Source organism: Mesoplodon mirus (genome assembly GCF_964341445.2).
Source record: "Mesoplodon mirus genome assembly, chromosome: 2".
NCBI lineage: Eukaryota > Metazoa > Chordata > Mammalia > Artiodactyla > Ziphiidae > Mesoplodon > Mesoplodon mirus.
In genome coordinates this window covers 127,868,123-127,891,932 of record NC_138977.1, presented here as the reverse complement: position 1 = coordinate 127,891,932, position 23,810 = coordinate 127,868,123, and the positions used below count along the sequence as shown (strand labels likewise).

Below are 23,810 nucleotides of genomic sequence, written 5' to 3'. Positions count from 1 at the left end.
ACTACCAGCCTTAAATTTTGACGTTACTCTTAACTAAGAATTCAAAGGAAGACATCTTTCAGATGGAAGGTAGTCTTCCTCTTCTAACTCGTGCTCCACCTCTTGCGGTTACAGGCAAGGTTTCTTTATACCATTCTGCTGTCATCTGAACTTTGCTGGGTCCACTGCCAAACGTACATTAAAAACAGTCCCATGAAGTGGCTCTGCTGCCCTGTGGGGGGCTGAAACCTTAAGTTTTGTTCCAATTTTGATGGTTGGAAACCTCACAACTTGTAGCAATAAAGCATTTTTGGAAAATGTTATTAATATATATTAATAATATAAAGGTTATTAAAAGTGTTGAGCTGCACTTGCAGCTTTCAGTGTGCATTCTGCAAGGCGTACGTTGGTAGCGTGCAGGACGCTCTGCAGAAGGGTGCCATCACTCCGATAACCAGAGGATTACCTGTTGTGTACACTCTAGGTTAACCACGTTGCTGCCTCCTTCAGGACGCGCCCCTCTTAGGGTGACGTAAAAATGGGCAGGAGGGAAGGGAGGCTGTGTGTGGTAGGAGGAAGGGTCTAAGGGTTCCAGCCTCTTGGTTTATCCAGTTGGCCTCTGAAGCGATGCCATCCTGGGATTATAGCCAGAAGAAAGAAAAATTGGTACTATTTAAATTAGAATTTACTGAACTGTCAACTATAGATAAACTTGGAATTTTAATCCTCAGTGCTCTTTGTAGGGTTCTGTGTGCCAAAAGCAGAATACAGATTTTGTTTCAAGGCTTCTTGTAGCAAAAGTAAAGTTGATACTTGGCAATCTACCAAGACTGTAATATAGTTCTTACATTTTTTATATGCATTTTTTGGTGTCTATTTTAAGGGTCTGTATTATTTCATACAAGTGGTACAGTTCTTCCTAACTGAAAAAAAAATTGACGGTGATGAAAAAATGATGGGAAATTTCCTGTGATATAAAGATTTCTGCTGTCACTAAATCCTCAACTGGACCTCAATAAGTACACATTTTTAGAAACAACAGGAGGGAAGAGATTTTTGGAATATATTCTGGATCCCATGGCTTGCTTTCAGCTAATAATTAAATTTGCCTTCTATATTTAGTTGCCTGTGCATTGTCTAACAACCAAGAAGCCTGTCTCCATATCATTCTACCTGTCTCCATACCATTCTATGGCTATCTTTCCAATCTACCATAGTTTCCTAGTACTGAGCTTTGATAAACCTGCCACTTGTTTGCTTTGATCCGCAAGTTTATCAAATCCCTTGTCTAATGCCTGATGCCTTATCACAACTGGTCTAGATACTGGGTTTTCTAAAGTGTTCTAAAACTCTGGTGTTTCTTAATTAATAGTGAATAACTAAGCTAACCACCTCTCATCTTTTGAACTATTTGACTTCGAGTAGTCTTACTGTTGGCTGATGCATTCCATATCTCATAGCATTGTTCATTGACCTGCTAGGATGCTTTAACTTTAGAGAAATATCTAATTGCAATGTGAAGTTAAATGATTAATGCTTTGGTTCAGACTCATGAAAATCCATTTCTAATGTGATGTATGAAATCTTAAGGATTTACACTGGGTACATTTTAGTATAAAGGTACAGTGATTAGGACAGTACATAGTAGATATTCAAATCCTTGTTAAATTTGCTGTGAATATTAATATTTCCCTATAGATTGTAGAAAATAGCAATAAAGTACTGTTAACTTTCAGGTCACCTGCAAAGGCTCATAGATTTTTTATCTATTGGTTTAGAGTATTCCCATTTATCTTCCCCTTGTCCCTCTCTGTTGGTCTTCAGGAATTTTCCCAAAATACCACAGATCCGTTATTTATCTTGAATGAATGTCTCGCATCTAATTTTTGTTTTTTTCCTATAGTTTGTCAGAGGAACAGTTGTGACTGGCCTTGTAGGAAGCAGGTGACCGGAGCGCCATCCTCTGCTTTCTCAGCTGCCTGTTCATTGTGGCCTGAGTGGGCAGTGAATCTACTCATCCTTCATGTCTTTAGCAACCAGCCACCCAGGTAACAGTCATGTCCAGTGGAATTAAGTTACTGCGAAGATTGCCACTCAGTAGTTTTTCTTTCATCTTTCAAACAGTATAAGGGAACTGGTAACACACCACTTACCTGTAAGGCTTTATTTTCTGCAGCCTAGCATCTTGCCTTTTAATCGTTACAAGTAAGGAGACACTAGGTGGGGATCTGCACTGGTTATTTCTAGACACTTGACCTATATAGCCAGTGTTCATCACAACCAAAGCTGTGGTCCACAATTGATCTTCTCTACTTAGGATTGGCAGTTGAATCTTTTTAAGTCATAAACTTAATTCTGGTTGTATATTAGAATCCCAGGAGGACTATTTAAAAGCCACAAACCTCGGGCTTCCCTGGTGGCGCAGGGGTTGAGAGTCCGCCTGCCGATGCAGGGGACACGGGTTCGTGCCCCGGTCCGGGAAGATCCCACATGCCGCGGAGCTGCTGGGCCCGTGAGCCATGGCCGCTGAGCCTGCGCGTCCAGAGCCTGTGCTCCGCAGCGGGAGAGGCCACAACAGTGAGAGGCCCGCATACCGCAAACAAAACAAAACAAAACAAAAAAAACCACAAACCTCAGTGCCGAGGCCCACCTGCAAAGTTCTGATTTAAATTATCTGGAGCCAGGCCTGGATATTGGTCTTATCTTGTCTTTTCCTTCCCTTCCTGTCTCCCTTCCTCCCATCCTCCTTCTCGCCCTCTCTCCCTTTCTTCTTTCCTTACCTCTTTCTTTCAAGACTACCCCAGTGATTCTAAGGTATACTGTCTTTTTTGAGGAAGAAGTTTAAAATATTTTATAGCATTTGGTTTTTTCCTCAAGTCAAAGGGCAAGCAACTATGTAAGTGCATTAACTTTCCCCGTCTTAGATTAAAGGGAAGAATTTGTATTTGAACTTTCTGTCAAAAGGTCTGTCAGGTTATTTTCAAAGTCCATGCTTTTTCCCTGCTTAAATCATGCTGCTGGGACTTCCCTGGCAGTGCAGTGGTTAAGACTCCACGCTCCCAATGCAGGGGACACAGGTTCGATCCCTGGTTGGGGAACAAAGATCCCTCATGCTGCTGCTCTACTACATGAGATGCTTGTATTCAAAGAAAAAAATCACCTCTACATAGTTTTGTTAGATGTCATGGTAACTTGGCTCCATTGAAGCAATAATTGCCATCGATGCTTGAGTTTTTGAATGGATGAGCACCAAAGCAAAGCACGGAGCCTGCAGGCTTTTTTTTTTTAATCTTATTTATTATCATTTATTTTTGGCTGCATTGGGTCTTCATTGCTGCGCACAGGCTTTCTCTAGTTGCGGTGAACAGGGGTTACTCTTCATTCGGGTGTGCGTGTTTCTCATTGCAGTGGCTTCTCGTTGCAGAGCACGGGCTCTAGGCACACGGGTTTCAGTAGTTGTGGCACGTAGGCTCAGTAGTTGTGGCTTGCGGACTCTAGAGCGCAGGCTCAGTAGTTGTGGCGCTTGGGCTTAGTTGCTCCGTGGCATGTGGGATCTTCCCAGAGCAGGGCTCGAACCTGTGTCCCCTGAATTGGCAGGCGAATTCTTAACCACTGCGCCACCAGGGAAGCCCCCACAGGCTTTTAAATAAGGATAGGTGGTAGGTATTAATCCCTGAAAATTCATATACTCCTAATATACATACCTAATCTCAAATCAAATACATATGGGTTTTTTTCTCCCTAAAGGACTGCATTTTCTATAAATGAGTGAATTGCTATTACAAATCTCAGATGTGAAAGGAACCCTGATTCCAGGACAGATGGAATTCAGACCAAAATTTGGCTTGTTGGTATAGAACCTGGAAAGGAGATTTACATGCTACAGAATTATGTATCAAATTACAACCTAGTTTATGAGATGACATTCTGGATAGATCTCCCAAATTTATCCAGTCTAGTATTTTTCTTTAACAAAATAGGGATTGTTTTATAGACCAACCCTCAAGTCTATCTAGTTTGTTCTTGACTGGTTAAAGATTTTGATAAATGAAAGTGGTTGATACTGTTCGTTGCCATTTTTGAGTTTATAGACATGGATGATTTTCCTTCACCTTTGCAAACTGGGAGGTCAAATTGTTTTAATCTCTTCACATGGAAGGCTTACTTTATACTTTAGTTACTTTTCTCTGATCCTTGTGAATAAATGTCAAATTTCTAGCATAAACACTTTGTGGCTTGGTCCAACAATACTATGATGTAGTTAAAACAAGCTTTTAGATCAGACAGAGCTAAGTGTTGTTTTTTTAAAAATTTATTTATTTATTTATTTATTTATTTATATTTGGCTGTGTTGGGTCTTCGTTGCTGTGCACAGGCTTTCTCTAGTTGCAGCGAGCGGGGGCTACTCTTCGCTGCGGTGCACGGGCTTCTCATTGCGGTGGCTTCTCGTTGCGGAACACGGGCTCTAGGCAGGTGGGCTCAGTAGTTGTGGCTCGCGGGCTCTAGAGCACAGGCTCAGTAGTTGTGGCGCACAGGTTTAGTTGCTCTGTGGCATGTGGGATCTTCCCGGACCAGGGCTGGAACCCGTGTCTCCTGCACTGGTGGGCGGATGCTTAACCACTGTGCCACCAGGGAAGTCCCAGACAGAACTAAGTTTAAATCCTGGCTCAGGTACCTTAGGCAAGATACTAAGAATTTCTACTTCATATAGTTGTTGGAAGGATTAAGTAACATACTGTATATAAAGCGATTACCACAAAGCCTGACAAATACTAAGCATTCATTATAAATATTAGTATTTGCAAAAAATGTTGTTTACTTGTCAGTGTTCTACTTGATTATCTTTGTTTCTCTCTTGTAGTACATTGGGCCAGCATACTCAGGAAATAGTTTATAATCTTTTCCTAGATACTAACAGCTCAAGTTTTGCTTTTTTTTCCCCACTGGTGTTTTACTTTACATATACTAGCACTTTCCATATTTTGCCTTTTCACACAGTAGAGAAAATGACCTCCATAATTTTGACATTCATAAAAACTTTAGTGAACTTGGCAGATTTCTTGATGCTGCTGTTTAAAATTATTTAGAAGATATGAAATAAGGCCAGTCCCAGTGTCCTTCCTTCCATCCATTCAGTAGTTAGTGAATGCCTACCAGCTCCAGGAACTATGTTTCATACTGGGGATATATGACATAGTCCTTGCTCTCACAGTTTTCTTAGGCTAGTGAAGGAGACAAGCAAATCAAGAAATGATTGCAGCAGCAATATATAAACCCCTCAGAGTCAGTACTGATTTCTGTTTGTATGGACTAGGAAAAGCTTAACAGAGAATGTTCCTTGAGTTTGGAAAGATAAAGATGAATTTCCTATACAGACAAAAGATAGAATGTGCCTAAAGGTACAGATACATGAAATAAGATAATGTATTCAGGAACTGTATGTAAAATATCCTGACAGAATCTGGGAAATGAGGCTGCTGCTCAGATTAAAGAGAGACTTAGATGACTTACTAAACTGGATTTGGCTTTGTGTAAGCAAAGGTCAGTTATTGAAGAATTAGGGAAAGATGATAAGTATGTGAAAGAATTCTGCTAGCACTGTGATGGTGGGAATGGGGAACAATATTGGAGGCACAACAGCTAATCAGAAGACTCAAGCTGAGCTAGTGGATAGTAGCTGTAAGAACTCACTGAGTTCTTACTATGTGCCAGGCAATGCAGTAAGCATTTTGTACCCATGTAGCTATTACTCACTGAGTTCTTACTATGTGCTAGGCAGTGTAGTAAGCGTTTTGTACCCATTAGCTCATTTAATCCTTGAAAAAACCATGATGAGGTGGGTATCGTTCCCACTTAACCGAAAACCTGAGGATCATAATTTTCCTATGGTCACATAGCTTGTAAGTGATTAAAAGTCCTTGTTCAAGCCCAGGTATGTCTAACAAAGTGCTTGCTTCTGATCAATATAACATCTGGTAAGAAGCAGTAAAGACAACAACAGTTCATTATGAAGAGAGCCAAGGATACAAGAGATGGGAAGAAGGTAGGACCGCAATCAGCTGGCTATGTTGGAGGGAAGAGAGCGGTGCATGGAGAAGTAAAAGCTAGCAGTGATGCCCAGGGTTTTGGCATGCAGCACTGTCCTTAACAGTATCATTAAACACAGTCAAGTATTCGGAAGAAGAAATTGAGGGGAAAGGAGGTCTTTTCAGACATGAATTTTAGGCATGTTTCCCATAAGATGTGTAGTAGGCAGCTAGGTATATAGGTCTGAAACTCAGAAGGGAGATGACTTAAAAGAGTGAGCTGTGACAGAGTGAGGTAAGTCAGAAAGAGAAAAACAAATACTGTATGCTAACACATACATATGGAATCTAAAAATAAAAAATGGTTCTGAAGAACCGAGGGGCAGAACAGGAATAAAGACGCAGACATAGAGAATGGACTTGAGGACATGGGGAGGGGGAAGGGTAAGCTGGGACGAAGTGAGAGGGTGTCATGGACTTATATATACACTACCAAATGTAAAATAGCTAGTGGGAAGCAGTCACATAGCACAGGGAGATCAGCTTGGTGCTTTGTGACCACCTAGAGGGGTGGGATAGGGAGGGTGGGAGGGAGACGCAAGAGGGAGGAGACATGGGGATATATGTGTATCTATAGCTGATTCACTTTGTTATAAAGCAGAAACTAACACACCATTGTAAAGCAATTATTCTTCAATAAACATGTTAAAGAAAAACGTAGGAATAAACCTACCTAAGGAGACAAAAGACCTGTATGCAGAAAACTATGACACTGATGAAAGAAATTAATGATGATACAGACAGATGGAGAGATATACCATGTTCTTGGATTGGAAGAATCAACATTGTGAAAATGACTATACTACGCAAAGCAATCTACAGATTCAGTGCTATCCCTATCAAACTACCAATGGCATTTTTCACAGAACTAGAACAAAAAATTTCACAATTTGTATGGAGACACAAAAGATCCCGAATAGCCAAAGCAATCTTGAGAAAGAAAAATGGAGCTGGAGGAATCAGGCTCCTGGACTTCAGACTATACTACAAAGCTACAGTAATCAAGACAATATGGTACTGGCATAAAAACAGAAATGGAGATCAGTGGAACAGGATAGAAAGCCCAGAGATAAACCCACACACATATGGTCACCTTATTTTTGATAAAGGAGGCAAGAATATACAATGGGGAAAAAGCCTCTTCAGTAAGTGGTGCTGGGAAAACTGGACAGCTACATGTAGAAGAATAAAATTAGAACACTCCCTAACACTGTACACAAAAATAAACTCCAAATGGATTAAAGACCTAAATGTAAGACCAGACACTATAAAACTCTTAGAGGAAAACATAGGCAGAACACTCTTATGACATAAATCGCAGCCAGATTCTTTTTGACCCACGTCCTAGAAAAATGGAAATAAACAAATGGGACCTAATGAAACTTAAAAGCTTTTGCACATTAAAGGAAACCATAAACAAGACGAAAAGACAACCCTCAGAATGGGAGAACATAGTTGCAAATGAAGCAACTGGCAAAGGATTAACTTCCAAAATTTACAAGCAGCTCATGCAACTCAATATCACAAAAACAGCCAAATCCAAAAATGGGCAGAAGACCTAAATAGACATTTCTCCAAAGGAGATACACAGATTGCCAACAAACACATGAAAGAATGCTCAACATCAGTAATCATTAGAGAAATGCAAATCAAAACTACAGTGAGGTATCACCTCACACCAGTCAGAATGGCCATCATCAAAAAAATCTACAAACAATAAATGCTGGAGAGGGTGTGGAGAAAAGGGAACCCTCTTGCACTGTTGGTGGGAATGTAAATTGATACAGCCACCATGGAGAACAGTATGGAGGTTCCTTAAAAAACTAACAATAGAACAACCATATGACCCAGCAATCCCACTACTGGGCATATACCCTGAGAAAACCATAACTCAAAGAGAGTCATGTACCACAATGTTCATTGCAACTCTATTTACAATAACCAGGACATGGAAGCAACCTAAGTGTCCACTGACAGATGAATGGATAAAGAAGATGTTGCAAATATATACAATGGAATATTACTCAGCCATAAAAAGAAAGGAAATTGAGTTATTTATAGTGAGGTGGATGGACCTAGAGACTGTCATACAGAGTGAAGTAAATCAGAAAGAGAAAAACAAATACCATATGCTAACACAAATATATGGAATCTAAAAAAAGAAAAAAAATGGTCAGAAGAACCTAGGGGCAAGACGGGAATAAAGACACAGACCTACTAGAGAATGGACTTGAGGATGCGGGGAGGGGGAGGGGTAAGCTGGGACAAAGCGAAAGAGAGGCATGGACATATATACACTACCAAACGTAAAATAGCTAGTGGGAAGCAGCCGCATAGCACAGGGAGATCAGCTCGGTGCTTAGTGACCACCTAGAGGGGTGGGATACGGAGAGTGGGAGGGAGGGAGATGCAAGAGGGAAGGGATATGGGGATATATGTATATATAACTGATTCACTTTGTTATAAAGCAGAAGCTAACACACCATTGTAAAGCAATTATACTCTAATAAAGATGTTAAAAAAAAAAAGATGACTTACAAATACTGAGAGAAAAGGGGGTAGAGAAAGAGAAGCTAGCCAAAGAGACCAAGAAGTAGTAGTCAGAAAGCTAGGAGAAGTAGAAGATAATAGTGCTGAAGAGTCAAAATGTTTTAAGGATTGGGGTCAAAAGGTTCAAAATCAAGATGTGATCATTCACATCCATCTAGTCGGTAACATTTTAGAAGTCTGAATGTCAGTGCTGGCAGAGATGTTGAAAAACAGCACAGGAACCCTCAGGTGTACTGTCTTTGAGAGTATAAATTGGTATAATCATTATGAGGGCAGTTGGCAATATTTATTTACTAAAATCAAACGTGTGGGGCTTCCCTGGTGGCGCAGTAGTTGAGAGTCCACCTGCCGATGCAGGGGACACGGGTTCATGCCCCGGTCCGGGAGGATCCCACATGCTGTGGAGTGGCTGGGCCCGTGAGCCATGGCCGCTGAGCCTGCGCGTCCGGAGCCTGTGCTCCGCAACGGGAGAGGCCGCAACAGTGAGAGGCCCACGTACCGCAAAAAAAAAAAAAAAAAAAAAAAAAAGTGTGTAAACCAGCAATTCCTCTAGGATATCTATATATATCTATATATACCTGTGTATATATTCATATATGTGTGTCTGTGTGTGTGTGTGTGTGTGTATATATATATATACACACACATACACAGACACACATATGTATATGCCCTGTAAACATTCCCACACATTTGCCAGAGAGACGTGCAAGAATGTTCATCACAGTATTGTTTATAATAATGAAATTTGGAAATAAAATGTAACATAAATAAATTTTACTATATTCATTTAATGAAATGCCGTACAGTTAATACAAATAAGCTAGCATTAAGTGAATCAAGGATTGCTCTTTAAAACAGTAGTGATCAAAAAAGTTAAATGGCATTGTATTATATTTCTTATATGTAAATTTTTTAAGTGAGATAAGACTAAGTATGGTTTATGAATATATTCACATAAAGTAAAAGTTTAAACATAGGTTTGGGAATTATAAACTGTCCAGAACTGCTGTCCAGAATTCAGGACAGTGGTTCTCTTGAAAGGAGGGAGAGCCACATAGAGGGGATCTAGTTTTTATTTCTTAAAAAACATGTTTGAGATAAATATGGCAAAATGTTAACATTAGGTGTTTTTGTTGATTTTGGGTCTATGTGGGATACTTTGTACAAAGTTAAAAAAAAATTTTTTTTATTCCCCATTGAAAAAGTGTGTGGACAAAAATAGACTAATACTAAGATAATACTGTAACTCACTCAGAAAGTAGGGAAAAGGTCAACAATTGAAAAAATGCTTCTTTGGTTTCTATACTCTCCCAGAAGGTTAAGGGTACTTTTACTGATTTATCAAGAGTGATGAGAAAAGTAGGTGGGAGGGTTACCAGGATGTGTGACATAATTTTTCAGGAAGAAAGGAGGCTCAAATAATATCTAAAACGTTATTGCCCTTTGTAATTTCCAAAGTGTTTATATGTAGGTACTATTATCTTTCCTTTACAGATGGAGGTATGTTACATGACTTGCTAAAAGGTGCCCAGCTAGTAGTAGAGGGCTGGGTCAAATGACCCGTGTACATCTTTCCCTGTGTTCCTTCTTGCATTATCAGCTGGGTGTTCAAGTTCACAAAACTAGATGTTAGAGCAGGAACTTGAACCCAGGTTTTCGTTTCAAGGCAAACTAAACTACGCTATGTTCCTGGACCACATACATTTGCTTAAAGAGCTATTACTGAAGTTAAATTCCTTGTGCTGTTTAGAACTGCCTTAGAAGAAAGAATTGTTGAAATTTTAAAAACATGGGTATTTTCTAAACTATGCATTTTTACACAGTATTTGTTTACCCTTTTTGATATATATGACACTGCTTTATGTTTCAAACTTATCTTTTTTTCCCCATAACCTCCTGTTATGCTGGTGTTTGGATTTCCTTTTACAATGGGGAAGTGGATTTTTAAGATGGTGAAGATAGGTGTCATAAGGTCACTTACCAGTTCTGTGAATTGGAAACTACCGTGCTTTATCCCTTAAGTGAAATGCAGTGTTTTGCAAAAGAGACCACTCCAGTGGCTAAGATGCCCATGGTAATGTGGCCAAGAGCTGTATGTTATAGACGTATTGATTATTAGAGATTGCCAGGCTGTCTTGCTAAAGTATTATAATTAAAAACCAAGATAACAGGGTCTATTCTGTACCTTACCTTTCACCCCAACTACAATATTATACTTCAGGCCAAAGAGTGACTCTTCCTGAGTGCAGTGGGGGGAAACATTACCATTAGTGAAAACTATCATAAACTCACAAATACTAGTGTTTATTAGATCTTGCAGTTAGGAAGTCCTTCATAAACTTAGCAGAATTGGTTTCCACAGAGTAGTGGGAATTGAAGCCAGGGAAATGAGGTGAGCAGTGCATGGAGGTGAGGACATAGAGGCTTCAGGAGAATGCCGCTTTTTCAAAAACCTTTGAATGAGATGGAAAGGGAAGACGGAGGGCAGAAACAAAAAGAAGATAAAGGGGTAAAAAGAAGGGTCATGATAGTTGAGAGATTTGAGCATGATTATAATTAGAAGGAAAGGAACTTGTAGAGGAGGGAGAAAATTGATGGAGTTAGGTCCCAAAGGAGGTAGGCCTTGAAAAAGACACCCTTTCTTGGAAACAAAAAGGAAGTAAGAGAATGGTGTAAGCAAATTTATAGCTGTGAGAGAAGAGGTTTATACTAGATGGTCTCAGTATTTTTTGTGAAGTGGAAAGTATGCTATTTGTGAAGTAAGAGTGGGTAAAAGGTTAGTTTTGGGAGGGATTTGAAGAGAGAATGGATGTAGTTTGGAATATTCAGCTGACTGAAGAAAAAAGCATTAATGAACAGTGTTAACCACTGAATTGAGTTTGGAAATCATGAAAGTATAGTGGTTTTTATGATTGCTTCTAGTACCTTGGCTGAATGGCTTATAGAACCAGGCATATTACAGGACTGACCCAGAATTGTGAGCTGGATGACGGATGGAGGAGAAAGACGAGGATGAGGGAAGGAGGTTGAGCCGCTGGTGCCTGGCAGAATATGGCACTGTTCTAGACGTGTGTTGGAAGAGAGACACCAGGGAAGGAAAGACGTGGAGGGGGATTGAAAGCACTGGTGAGAGAAGAGGCCATATGACCAATTAAGAGATCCAGGCCAGATATGGAAAGACATGGGACCAAGGATAAACTGGAAGAAAAGGCAGCATCACAGGAATGAAGGTCTTGATGCGATTTTGGGTCAGGCATACTGAGGATGCTGTCTGTGGCTGGAAGGATGAGGGTATTGAAATCACTCAGAACTACTCCATAACAAAGCAGGGAGTGTGGCAGTGGCCCTGGAACTGTGATGCTTGGGTGTTTAACAGACCGTCCACACGAATATTGAAATTGCCTAGGAAATGATGAAATGAATTGGGGTTTAAAGGAATAAAATGATCCATGTATAATGTTACTGTGGAGAATGATCTGGAGATAAATGGCTGTTAGGGACAAAGCAAGGTAAAGGGTGACAAAATCGGATGGAATAAACCTCAAAGGAATGAAAGTTTTTACAGGAGAGTGAAGTGCTTTAGACGAGGCTACAGGACAAAAAAGGGTAACACCAATTCTGAGCCTCGTGGTACATGCAGTTTGAGGAAACTGCAAAGCAAGTAGTATCTTTGAGAAAGGAGTCGAGGACATTCATCAGAAAAGCTGTAAATGTATCGGTGAGTTTGTTTATAGTGGAATAGGTGGCCAAGGCCCACACTGGAAAGGGCTAACGGAGGATTTCTGTAGGAAAAGTAGAGATGAGGGGTCAAGAGGGCGTGCTGTCAGGTACACAGCATTTTGGAGCTGGAGACAAGAAGTGAGGGAAGCTGATCGGTGGGTGAGGAGTCTGCCGTCTGAGTAGGGACCAGGAATGAAAAACTTGGATGGAGCTATAGTTTCTCAGCTTTCTGTCTAGTTGCTTTTTTTTTTTTTTTTTTTTTTAGTACGCGGGCCTCTCACTGTTGTGGCCTCTCCCATTGCGGAGCACAGGCTCCGGACGCGCAGGCTCAGCGGCCATGGCTCATGGGCCCAGCCGTTCCGCGGCATGTGGGATCTTCCCAGACTGGGGCACGAACCCGTGTCCCCTGCATCGGCAGGTGGACTCTCAACCACTGCCCCACCAGGGAAGCCCTGTCCAGTTGCTTTGACCCTGGTTAACCTAGGGTCCCAGCAGTGTTGAGCCTTTTCTCTGTAGGAGTGTTTCTAGATCCATGGTGAGGTGGTTATTGCTGGATCCTTGTGGGGGCTACTGTGCAGAAGGCTGCACGTGGTAGTATTTGGCCTGGTCTCTGCTTGACTTCCTTATGGTTTAAAACAAGTAGCCGTGGATTTGCCACACTCTGGCAGGCATGCAGCAGACATCCCAGAGGACAGAACCCAAGGACTTTCTCTATGGACTGCACCCTCTTTAGTATAAGGGTCATTATCTGTGCTTTACATCAGATGTAATCCCTTTTTTCCTGCTTTTGAGAAAGATTTCACTCACCAGTCTTTTGGAGGGAGTAGGATATAGTGGAAAAAGCATGGACTCATATAATGTCTTACTGAAGACTATCTGCCAGGCACTGTGCTAGGTTCTGGGAATTCAGTGATGAATATGACATGATTCTTGCCTGTAAGATCCTTACAGCTTAGTAGAAGGAGAAACAAAGATAAATATATTCAATGACAAATGAGGGGTGCCTTGATAGATGCATAGGTGAAAAAGAGTGGGGACCCAAGGGAGCAACAGTGAGTCCTGCCAGCCTGAGGTGGAGTGAGAAGGCAGGGAGTACCCTTCTCAGTTTTCTCTGCTCATCTTCCTTCCATTCTGTGTGCACGTCTGTTTTCATCATTAGTTTTCTTCATTCATTAGTATCATCGTATCTTGCTTAAACTAATCTATTCTCCATACTGCAGCCAGAATATTATTTCTAAATTACAAATCTAATTCCTTGGCTTAGAATCCTTCAACAGCTTCCTGTTGCTTCTAGAATAAAATAGTTTACAGGCCACTGCAGTCTCATCTTCCTGACCTCTCTAAACCTCAGTATTTCATCACTTTTCTTCTCTTACTCATTGCTGTCATTTTAGATAATCTTCTTCCCACCTGTGGTCCCTAAACCCCCAACTGCCCCCTGGTGCTCTTTTGAGCTAACACAGTTTCTGTTTGGGCACACCTCAGAGCTACTGCAGGTCCACTTCCAGACCACCGCAATAAAGTATCACAATAGGGCCTCCCTGGTGGCTCAGTGGTTGAGAGTCCGCCTGCCGATGCAGGGGATACGGGTCCGTGCCCCGGTCTGGGAGGATCCCATATGCCGCGGAGCGGCTGGGCCCATGAGCCATGGCCGCTGGGCCTGCGCGTCCGGAGCCTGTGCTCCACGACGGGAGAGGCCACAACGGTGAGAGGCCCGCGTACCGCAAAAAAAAAAAAAAAGTATCACAATAAAGCAAGTCACACACATTTTTTGGCTTCCCAGTGCATATAATAGTTATGTTTACATTATACTGAAGTCTATTAAGTGTACAATAAATAGCATTATGTCTAAAAAAACAATATATATCTTAACTTTAAAATACTTTATTGCGGGGACTTCCCTGGTGGCGCAGTGGTTAAGACTCTGCACTCTCAATGTAGGGTGTCCGGGTTCAATCCCTGGTCAGGGAACTAGGTCCCACATGCATGCCGCAACTAAAAGTTCGCATGCTGCAGCTAAGGAGCCCTCGAGCCTCAACTAAGACCCAGCGCAACCAAATAAATAAATAAATATTAAAAAAAAAAAAAAAACTTTATTGCGGGCTTCCCTGGTGGTGCAGTGGTTGAGAGTCCGCCTGCCGAGGTAGGGGATATGGGTTCGTGTCCCGGTCCGGGAGGATCCCACATGCCACGGAGCGGCTGGGCCCGTGAGCCATGGCCGCTGAGCCTGCGTGTCCGGAGCCTGTGCTCCGCAACGGGAGAGGCCACAACAGTGAGAGGCCCGCGTACTGCAAAAAAAAAAAAAACAAATAAAATACTTTATTGCTAAAATATGCTAACCATTATCTGAGCCTTCATCAAGTCATAATCTTTTTGCAATAGTAACGTCAAAGATCACGCATCACAGATCAGCATAACAAATATAATAATAATGAAAAAGTTTGAAATATTGGGAGAATTGCCAAAATGTGACACAGACATGAAGTGAGCAAATGCTGTCGAAAAAATGGTGCCGACAGACTAGCTCGCTAGATGCAGGGTTGCCACAAGCCTTCAATTTGTAAACATAATTTCTGCAGACAGCAATAAAGCAAAGCGAGGTGAAACAGGGTATGCCTGTACTTCTGCCCACTGCATTGTACTGAAATGCCTAGTTGTTTGTTTCCCTAACTAGACTAATCTCCTCAGGGCAAGAATCAAGTTGTTTGTTTTGCTTGGGGGGGGGGCGGTGTGTCACACAGAAGAGCCTTGAGCATGAAGGAGTCAGAGAATACGCGGTCACCTGCCTTGTACTTACACGGTGGCAGTATAACCACACTATGGCAGTCACAGTCACACCCTTAGGAAGGTAATTTAATTGGTTGGGGCCTTCTGTATGTTCCTTGAGTAGCTACATAAAAGAGAAATTGAACACTGTCAAGAATATTTCAACAATATACTCAGTATTCAACAACTAGATGGCAATGTTGTTTCTACCTCTAAGTGGAGAAGTTGATTAAAGTTAAATTTTCTCTGTCAATGAATGGTCTGTTTTTACATTATTGCATGAGGTAGTAACAGGACTGTTTATTCCATTATCTACTTATATTCTGAATTTAAATATTCATTAGGATTTATTCCCTAATAAAGTTGAGCAATTTCAGGCTACAGAAATAAAATATCATGGACCATTATACTTCATCATTTAACTGTAATAGTTTATACCTAATCATATAAGTGCTTTTGTCTTTTTCATCATGATTATCTTATCTGGTTCAGAAATTAAAACACACACAGATCTCATTAAAATGTTACACTAATCTTTTACTCAGATTTGACATAAAATGGTATAAAGGGGCTTCCCTGGTGGTGCAATCGTTGAGAGTCCGCCTGCCGATGCAGGGGACGCGGGTTCGTGCCCCGGTCCGGGAAGATCCCACATGCCGCGGAGCGGCTGGGCCTGTGAGCCATGGTCGCTGAGCCTGTGCGTCCGGAGCCTGTGCTCTGCAACTGGAGCGGCCACAACAGTGAGAGGCCCACGTACCGCAAAAAAAAAAAAAAAAAAATGGTATAAAGATGAGGTTGGTGGTCCTCAAATGGAAGTGTGTCTTTTAAAAACAGTTTTATTGAGGTATAGTTTACATACAGTAAACAGTAAACTCCTCATATTTAAAATGTACAACTGACACATGTACACACCCATGAAATCATCACCACAAAGTAATAAACATATATCCATTACCCCAGAAGGTTTTCTCAGGGCCTTCTGTCATCCTTCCCTGCTACCCTTCTCAGCCCCCAGCCTCAGCTTTCTTTATCTATAAATTAGTTTGCATTTTCTAGACTTTTATATAAAAGAGATCATCATACAGTATTTACTTTTTTAATCTGGTTTCTTTCACTCAGCATAATTATTTTGTGAATCATCTGTGTTGTTGCATGTATCAATGGTTAATTCCTTTTTAGTGTTGAGTAATATCCCCCTAGAGATGCTTTGGAAAAAACAACTTTGAGCTTTCTCCTGTTAGAAGAAGAAATTATCATGAAGCCTTGGGACTTCTATTTTTTTAAACATTTAAATGAACCTTTCTGACTAAAAGAGTCTGACATGAATCTACATTAATATTGTGTCTTTTGTGCTCTTTCATTGTTGCTCATGAAAATCTCAGGGTTAGCTTTACTAATTGTGTGGCCAAGAGGACCACACGGGCAGCTTACTGAAAATATTACCTTTGAAAGAAAAAAGAAAGGGCCACTTGCATTGTTGTACAGTGTCTTTCCCAGGTGTCATCGCATCATAATTAAAAAACTGGAACTCTGCTGTCCATTAATCTATGAACAAACAAGTTAACAACTAGGTTATTCACAGTTCTGCAAACATTCCTAATGCTTTCCCATGCCAAGTCTTTTTTCATACTTCTCACTCTTGCTGAAATGTTCTTTCCTCAATTACCAACTGAGCAAATTCTGCCCATTCTTTAAGGTTTTTCTCAGCTGAGTTGAATTTCTTCCTTCTCTGATCTTTCATAGCACATTCCATCTTTCTTTTATTCATCTTTATATGTAGTATTAAACTTTTTTGAGTATCTATCTTATTTTTATACTATTACAAACTCTTTAAGGGCAGAAATCATGTTTATTCATCTTTAAATCCCTCAAAATGTAGACTAAATGCCTGGTACCTAGTTGGTACTCAGTAAATTGTTGCATGAGTGAATATATCTACCAATAAGCTGGAAAGTCGTAAGTAGTTCCATTATTAGCCTGCTTGAGAATACTGCTAATATTCCAAAGGGAGCATCCATTGAACACTTAAAATACATTTGGAGCCATGTGAGCTTTATACAACATTCCTCACCAACATTAAAAATAGTGAATTGTTGCCATGATACTATATTCCACCATGTTCCAGGCTTGTGGTCTAAGCGTTAGAATGGGCACTTTTGATACGGCAGGGACATCTAAGATGAAAAAAGAAATTCATCCAACATAAGATGATTCTTCATAGTTGCATACAACACCTGTTATTGACAGCAAGCATAGTCTAGCTTCCTCTTACCTTTGCAGTCTGATTTTCCACAACTGCCCTGGTCAAAACTCCCAGCCAAACTGACTCACACACCAAGCTTTAAAACTGAAGCTTTTCCTTGTTCCATTCTTCCAGCATGGAATTCGCCATGCAATTGCTATGCCTTTCCAAGCACAGCATATTTCCCACTTTCTCTGTGATGCATCCCTGACCATTTTAACCCACAGTGATGCTCCCCTCCTGGAAATTCAGCTTTACTGTCCTTTCTGCTCATATCAGAACATCTGATATTTGTGTCAGCTCAAACTTATTTAGTTCTTGATTATTTGACATTTTTATTTATAGAGATCTTTTCCCCCAAACTGGATTGGGACCTGGGACCATGGATTTTACTTTGTTATGTCCCTCACTACCCCAGCCGTAAAGCCGTGCACAAAGGAAATGCTCACTGGGTATTTACTAAGTGGATGAATTTTATCTCACCTGGAAATGCAATAATTGTGAAGACATTATATATGCCCCTAACTTGATTAGCAAAAGTTGGACGATTTTCATCATCAAAATCAACCTGCAAAAGACAGACCAAAAAAAAAAATTATTTCCATATGACCTGTAGTGGTTATGAGTTTGCATATGACCAGCTAGTGGATTGCTTAAGTAGTGGCATATAATGGTAGACAGCAGGGTTGGGCCTGATTGGCAGCTAAACACAGGTTTAGGAACTCTGTTTTAAAAGTTTATCCACTGGTAATAAAGCTCTGAGAGATCAGTTTATGTAAACCGCTGAATAAATTAGACTGCGAGCTTAAATGTATTAACTTACCATGAGAAAGGTCATCATACAGGATGACCAATCCACTTTAAACCAGTCATAGGTTAAAAGATGGCCCAGTGAGCCAGAAGAAGAAACCAGAAGGTGCTCAAAAGAGATTGCTTGTCATTTCAACTTGCACTTGGGGCTATAGGAACCTTACTGCTGGAGCTTAGCACCTGTGAAGTCTAACAGTTCATGTGAGGTTAGGAATTAGGTAAATTATAAAAGAAAAAGCTAATGCTTTTTAGCATTTGCCAAAAAACCAAGCATACCATGGACCGAGATTAAATCAGTAGTGTAGGTACTGCTCTAAACCAGGCATTTAATTGATAAGACCCCATTACTACTTGCAGTTACTGTATGCCATGAGCTGTGGATTATATAACCTAGAGGAAACCCAGCACTTGCTAAGTAGTAGTATCAGCAGCATACATGGTGTTTCTGTATATTCTGCAAGGTAGAGGTGTCACTTATTTTTCTCGTTTTGAATGTCGTAGTTGTGAGAGAAATTCAGAGGCCATGGGTTAGGTCCAGTGAAAATTTTCAAGCAATACATGGTCATAGGATCTTTTCAAAATAAGCACTTTCACTATTGTTTTCAAATCCTTTTAGACAACCCTAATTCTTCTGTTATGCAATAGCCATTGCTTAGAAATGGTCAAATTTGATAACTGAGTTAAAACTTCAAGGGCCAGATGTACTACATGCCAGGGCTCTGAAAGATTAATCCAGTATGATTACGGAAGAACTCACAATTCTATTTTGAAGAACCGTAGGAACAGAGGGAGATTCAACAAAGTCCTTAAGGACAAGTAGACTTTCTGGACAGTTCTGAGAGTCCTTCTAAAGTTGCTATTATAAGTTTACAGTGGCATCAGTTAATCGATCTCTAGGAGTTCTGAGGCAGCCATCTATTGTTCTGTGTGTCTGCTACTCTCTCCTCGTGGGAAAACTGTTCCTTCCTTGATTCTGTCATCTAGTTCTAATGGAGGCTACTGACTCAAGTACCTTGTCTAGTTATAAGTGATTGGTCCATGAGTGAACACCTGATCTAAGCTAGGTCAGAGCCCTCCCTTGGGATTTTCTGAACTATAATAAGAGGAAAAAGTAACTTTCTAGGAACCATAGGATATGATGCTTGAGACTATTTCTTGTCATGTGGAGAAAACCAGTATATTGAGAGAAGCAGAAAAGACAGAGTGAATCCCAGCAGCAGGAGTCTCTAGTTCCAGCTGTCTTGGAGCCCCAGTTGTACTCTTGACCTTCCTGTGGTTTGCTTACATGAGCTACTCTGGTAGCTCCATTAAACTCTCCTTTTCTCTAAACTATTTTGAATTGATTTTCATCACAACCAACCAAAAGAGTTCTAGCCCAGACAAGTACTCAGAAGCCTGGGTATAGGGATGAAAAGTAAATGCTTATATTGTTCCCAGGCTGCATCTGAGCCAGGTAAACAAAGGTACAAGGTAGTGAGGATGTTTGTGAAAAGCTGGATCATGAAAAGCTGAGCCATGCATCCAGGCTGATTAAGAAATGAAGTGGCAGGACAGGACTTTGTAAGAAAATGTGCTAAAGGAATGGAGATACTGAAATTTAGGATTTAAGAGGTAGAGCCATTCCTGGCGACAAACCTAAGTGCAGTCACGGAATAGATCAAGTGTAGTGTGTTAAAGGTCATCAGATTGAGAGCGTTCAAGGAAATACAAGATAGGGCTGTCCAAATGGACAAGCAAATGATCCCAGATGACAGTGGGACTCACATGGAGATAAAGACCATAAACTAGAGAAAAGAATAACTAGGAAGTTAGTAGATGGCAGTAAACAGCAGGAGTAGAGAGGTAGATGGTTGAAAAATATAATTCTGAAAGAAGAGGCTTCTGCATGAGGGTGAGACAAATTAACAATCTCCGCCCCAGATGGTAGTAGAGTCGTTTCCTAAAGGGAAACCAGGTTTCTGCTTAAGGCCAGGAGGTGGAAGGAGTATTTTGTTATAAGGATGAGACTATAGGTGAGTTTGTTTTGAATAGGCAGGCGTTCCAGAGGACACAGGGTAGAGGACAGAGCCAGAAGAGGAAGGGTTTGGGAGGATTGCAGAGCGGAATGGGAGAGGATAGCATCCTGGAGAGCCTTGTATTTGACGAAGTGCTGAGTGTGATTGGGAAAGTGAGAAGTAACTGGCCTTGTGTGTCTCAGGAAATTCTTATGAAAAGATGTTTCAGAATGGGCCCGAGCAAAGGCTTACGAGGCATCAGAATTCTGAGGGAGGGGACTGACATCTAGGTCTAGGGGTGCATTTTTTCCTACTCTATGTCAGTAGAGACATATGGTACTAACAGCCTTTATGCAAGGTTCTTTTTTTTTTTTTTTTTGCGGTACACGGACCTCTCTTGTGGCCTCTCCTGATGCGGAGCACAGGCTCCGGACGCGCAGGCTCAGCGGCCATGGCTCATGGGCCCAGCCGCTCCACGGCATGTGGGATCTTCCCGGACCGGGGCACGAACCCGTGTCCCCTGCATCGGCAGGCGGACTCTCAACCACTGCGCTACCAGGGACGCCCCAAGTTTCTTTGATTTACTCAAATATGTTGAGTATCTCTTATGTGCCAGGCACTGTGCTAGATCCTGGGGTTGGGGTTACAATGGCAAGAGAAAGGAACAGCCTCTTTCCGCAGGAAACATAAAATACAGTGTGAGCTGTAGGCCTATTGGATGATCTGAATGCTTGTGTTCCCCCAAAATGCTTATGTTGAAATCCTAGCCCCCCAGGTGATGGTGCGAGGAAGTGAGACATTTGGGAGGTGACTGGGTCATGAGTGAGGGGAGAGCACTTGTGAATGGGATTGGTGCCCTTATAAAAGAGGCCCCAGAGAGAGCTTGCTTACCCCTTCCACCATGTGAGGACACAGTGGGAAGTCTGCAGCCCGAAAGAGGGTCCTCACCTGACCATGCTGGCACCCTGATATTAGACTTTCAGCCTCCAGAATTGTTAGACATAAATTTCTGTTGTTTTTGAGTTACCCAGTCTTTGATGTTTTGTTATAGCAGCCTGAACCGACAAGACACCAGTAAATAGACAGTTATAATGTTTTATATCATGATGGGGAAGTACAGGGTGTGATAGGAATATGGACGGTAGGGGTGGGACACGTAACCCAGATTAGGAATATCAAGGACTGCTTCATGGAGGAAGTGCTGAATAAGCTGAGACCTAAATTGTGGGTGTAAATTATGAGGAGGGGACAAAGAGCAAGGGAAGACAAAGTGAGGGCACTTTAGGCAAGAACAGCACGAGCAATGTCCCAGAGGCAGAGACATTGAAAGAAGCCTGTTTCCTATCTTATAGGGTCGTTGTGAGATCTAGCTCTTAGAATAGTGTCTGGCACAAAGTAGGTATCCCATAAATATCAGAACTTATTACTACGGGACTTCTCTGGCTGTCCAGTGGGTAAGACTCCACGCTTCCACTGCAGGGGACATAGGTTCCATCCCTGGTCAGGGAACTAAAGTCCCACATGCCATGCGGCATAGCCAAAAAATAAAAAGAAATTATTACTAAGTCTGGAGCATAGAATTAAGGGTGAGGGTGAAGAGAGATGAGAAATAAGGCTACCCAAGTACGCAGAAGCCAAACTCTTAAGTCCTGGACCAGGCATTTAGACTTAATCCAGGAGTCACTGGCAAACCACTCACAGATTGTCAGTAGTGAAGTAAATTCCATGCATTTTAGAAAGATGGGCTGAGACTAGCAGCAGGGAGACAAGGCAGAAGACTGTTGTAATCACGGTCTGAACTAGATGGGGACAATGATGATGGGAAAATGTGGATGGATTTCAAGATATTTAGAAGGTAGATGTATTAGTTTCCTAGGACTACCATAACAAATTACTACAAACTTCGGGAATAAAACAACAGAAATTCATTCTTTCACACTTTTGGAGGCCAGAAGTCTGAAATCACGGCGTCCACAGGGTTGGCAATCCTTGTTGTTCCTGTAGCAGCATAGCTCCAGAACCTCCCTCCATCTTCACAGGGGTCTTCCCATGGCCCCCTCCCCCGTGCCTGCATCTCAGATCTGCCTCTCCCTCTTCCTCTCCTTTCTCTCATAAGAACACCAGACATTGGATTTGGGGCCCATCCGAAATCCAGGAGGCTCTCATCTCAAGATCCTTAACCTGCAAAGATCCTGTTTCCAAATAAGGGTCACATTCAAAGGCGCCAGGAGTTAGGACCTGGGTATATCTTTCGGGGGGTAGGGGTGGGGCAACAGTTTGACCCAATATAGTAGAATTAATGGGACCCTACTGATTGGCTGGGTGGGGGTGAGGGGCTTTGAAGGAGAAGAGAAACCAAGGGTAGCTTCCACAAACAACTGGTGGATGATGGTGCCATTCACTAAAATAAGTAACACCGAAGGAGAGACAAGTTAGGAGAGGGAAGATGACATCTCTATTTTGAGGTGCTTGTGGAAATCCAAGTGGGGATCAAGTAGGCAGTAGGTCATATAAATTGTGAGCCTAGTAGATGGAGATGAGGGCTGGGCATACAGATTTGGGTGGTAACAGAAACTATGGGCATAGGTAAGATTGCCAAGGGAGAATCTGTAAAATAAGGAGAACCCTGATCAGAACTCAGATACACAAAATTTTAGGGAGGGACAGGAAGAGTAGCAGTCAGGGAAGTAGGAGAAAACATTAAGAGAATAATGTCTTGGAAAACCTCAGGGAAGAGAACTATTAAAGCAGGAGTGAGCTGTTTCTAAGGAGTTTGAGAAACCAGAATGAATGGAGAGGTGAGGAATGCAAAGAGGGTAAAGAAATATTTCAAGAAGTTTGGCTGTGAAGAGCAGGAGAAATTGGCAGGTGATATAAGATGCAGACAGAGGATTTTCTTTTGATTTTTATTTAAGATGGGAGAGACTTGTGCCTGCTAGAAAGAGAATTCTGCAGGCGGGAGAGGTGAATGTAAAGGCTAAGTCAAGGTCATTGAGGAGGCAGCATAGGTGAGACATTAACCTCAGACAAGAAGAAAAACATCTCTTGTACTTAAAGGAGGAAGAAGGGAAAGGATGGCTATAGAAGGAGGCAAGTTTGCTGACTTGATGGCAGGAAGCTAAAAGTTTTTTTATTCATTCCACAAATATATTTTTTTAACAAATATTTTTGAACGCCTGGCACATACCAGGCACTGTTCTAGATGCTAGTGATACAAAGAGAATAAAACAAAGTCTCCATCTCCACAGAACTTACATTTCAAGTGAGAAGATGGAGAAATATATATGTATGTATGTATTTTTCAATGCCAAGGTAGTTGGTAGACGTTACGAGAAAAAATAAAGAAGCTTAAGGAGAGAGTTTTGGAAGGGTATCTGTTTAAATGGGGTGCCTAGGTTCAGCCTCTCTGAGGTAGGCAATGAAAAGGCAAGGCATTAAAGATCTAGGAGGGGCATTCCAGGCAGAGAGAACAACAGATATACACGTCCTGAGGCAGGAATATGGTTGGCAGCAGCAAAGAATAATAGCAAGGAGGCCCCCTGAAACTAATATAATATTGTAAGTCAATTCTACTTCAATTGTTTTTAAAAAAGTAAGGAGGCCAGTGCAGCTGCAGCAGAGCAAGATAGGAGAGAGGTATGAGAATGGTAGGCAGGGTTC

General features: G+C 41.5%; 1 pseudogene across 1 annotated transcript in view; it reads right to left on the bottom strand.

Annotated features, from left to right (window-relative positions):
• LOC309816071 overlaps window positions 1–23,810 on the bottom strand; it is a 52,837-nt pseudogene that overhangs the window by 664 nt on the left and 28,363 nt on the right. Inside the window, exons 2-4 of the transcript XR_014296142.1 lie at window positions 17,830–17,914; window positions 16,548–16,603; window positions 14,447–14,626 (exon numbers count right to left, since the gene is read on the bottom strand). The product of XR_014296142.1 is annotated as an uncharacterized misc_RNA (transcript). The remainder of the gene's footprint in view (window positions 1–14,446; window positions 14,627–16,547; window positions 16,604–17,829; window positions 17,915–23,810) is intronic.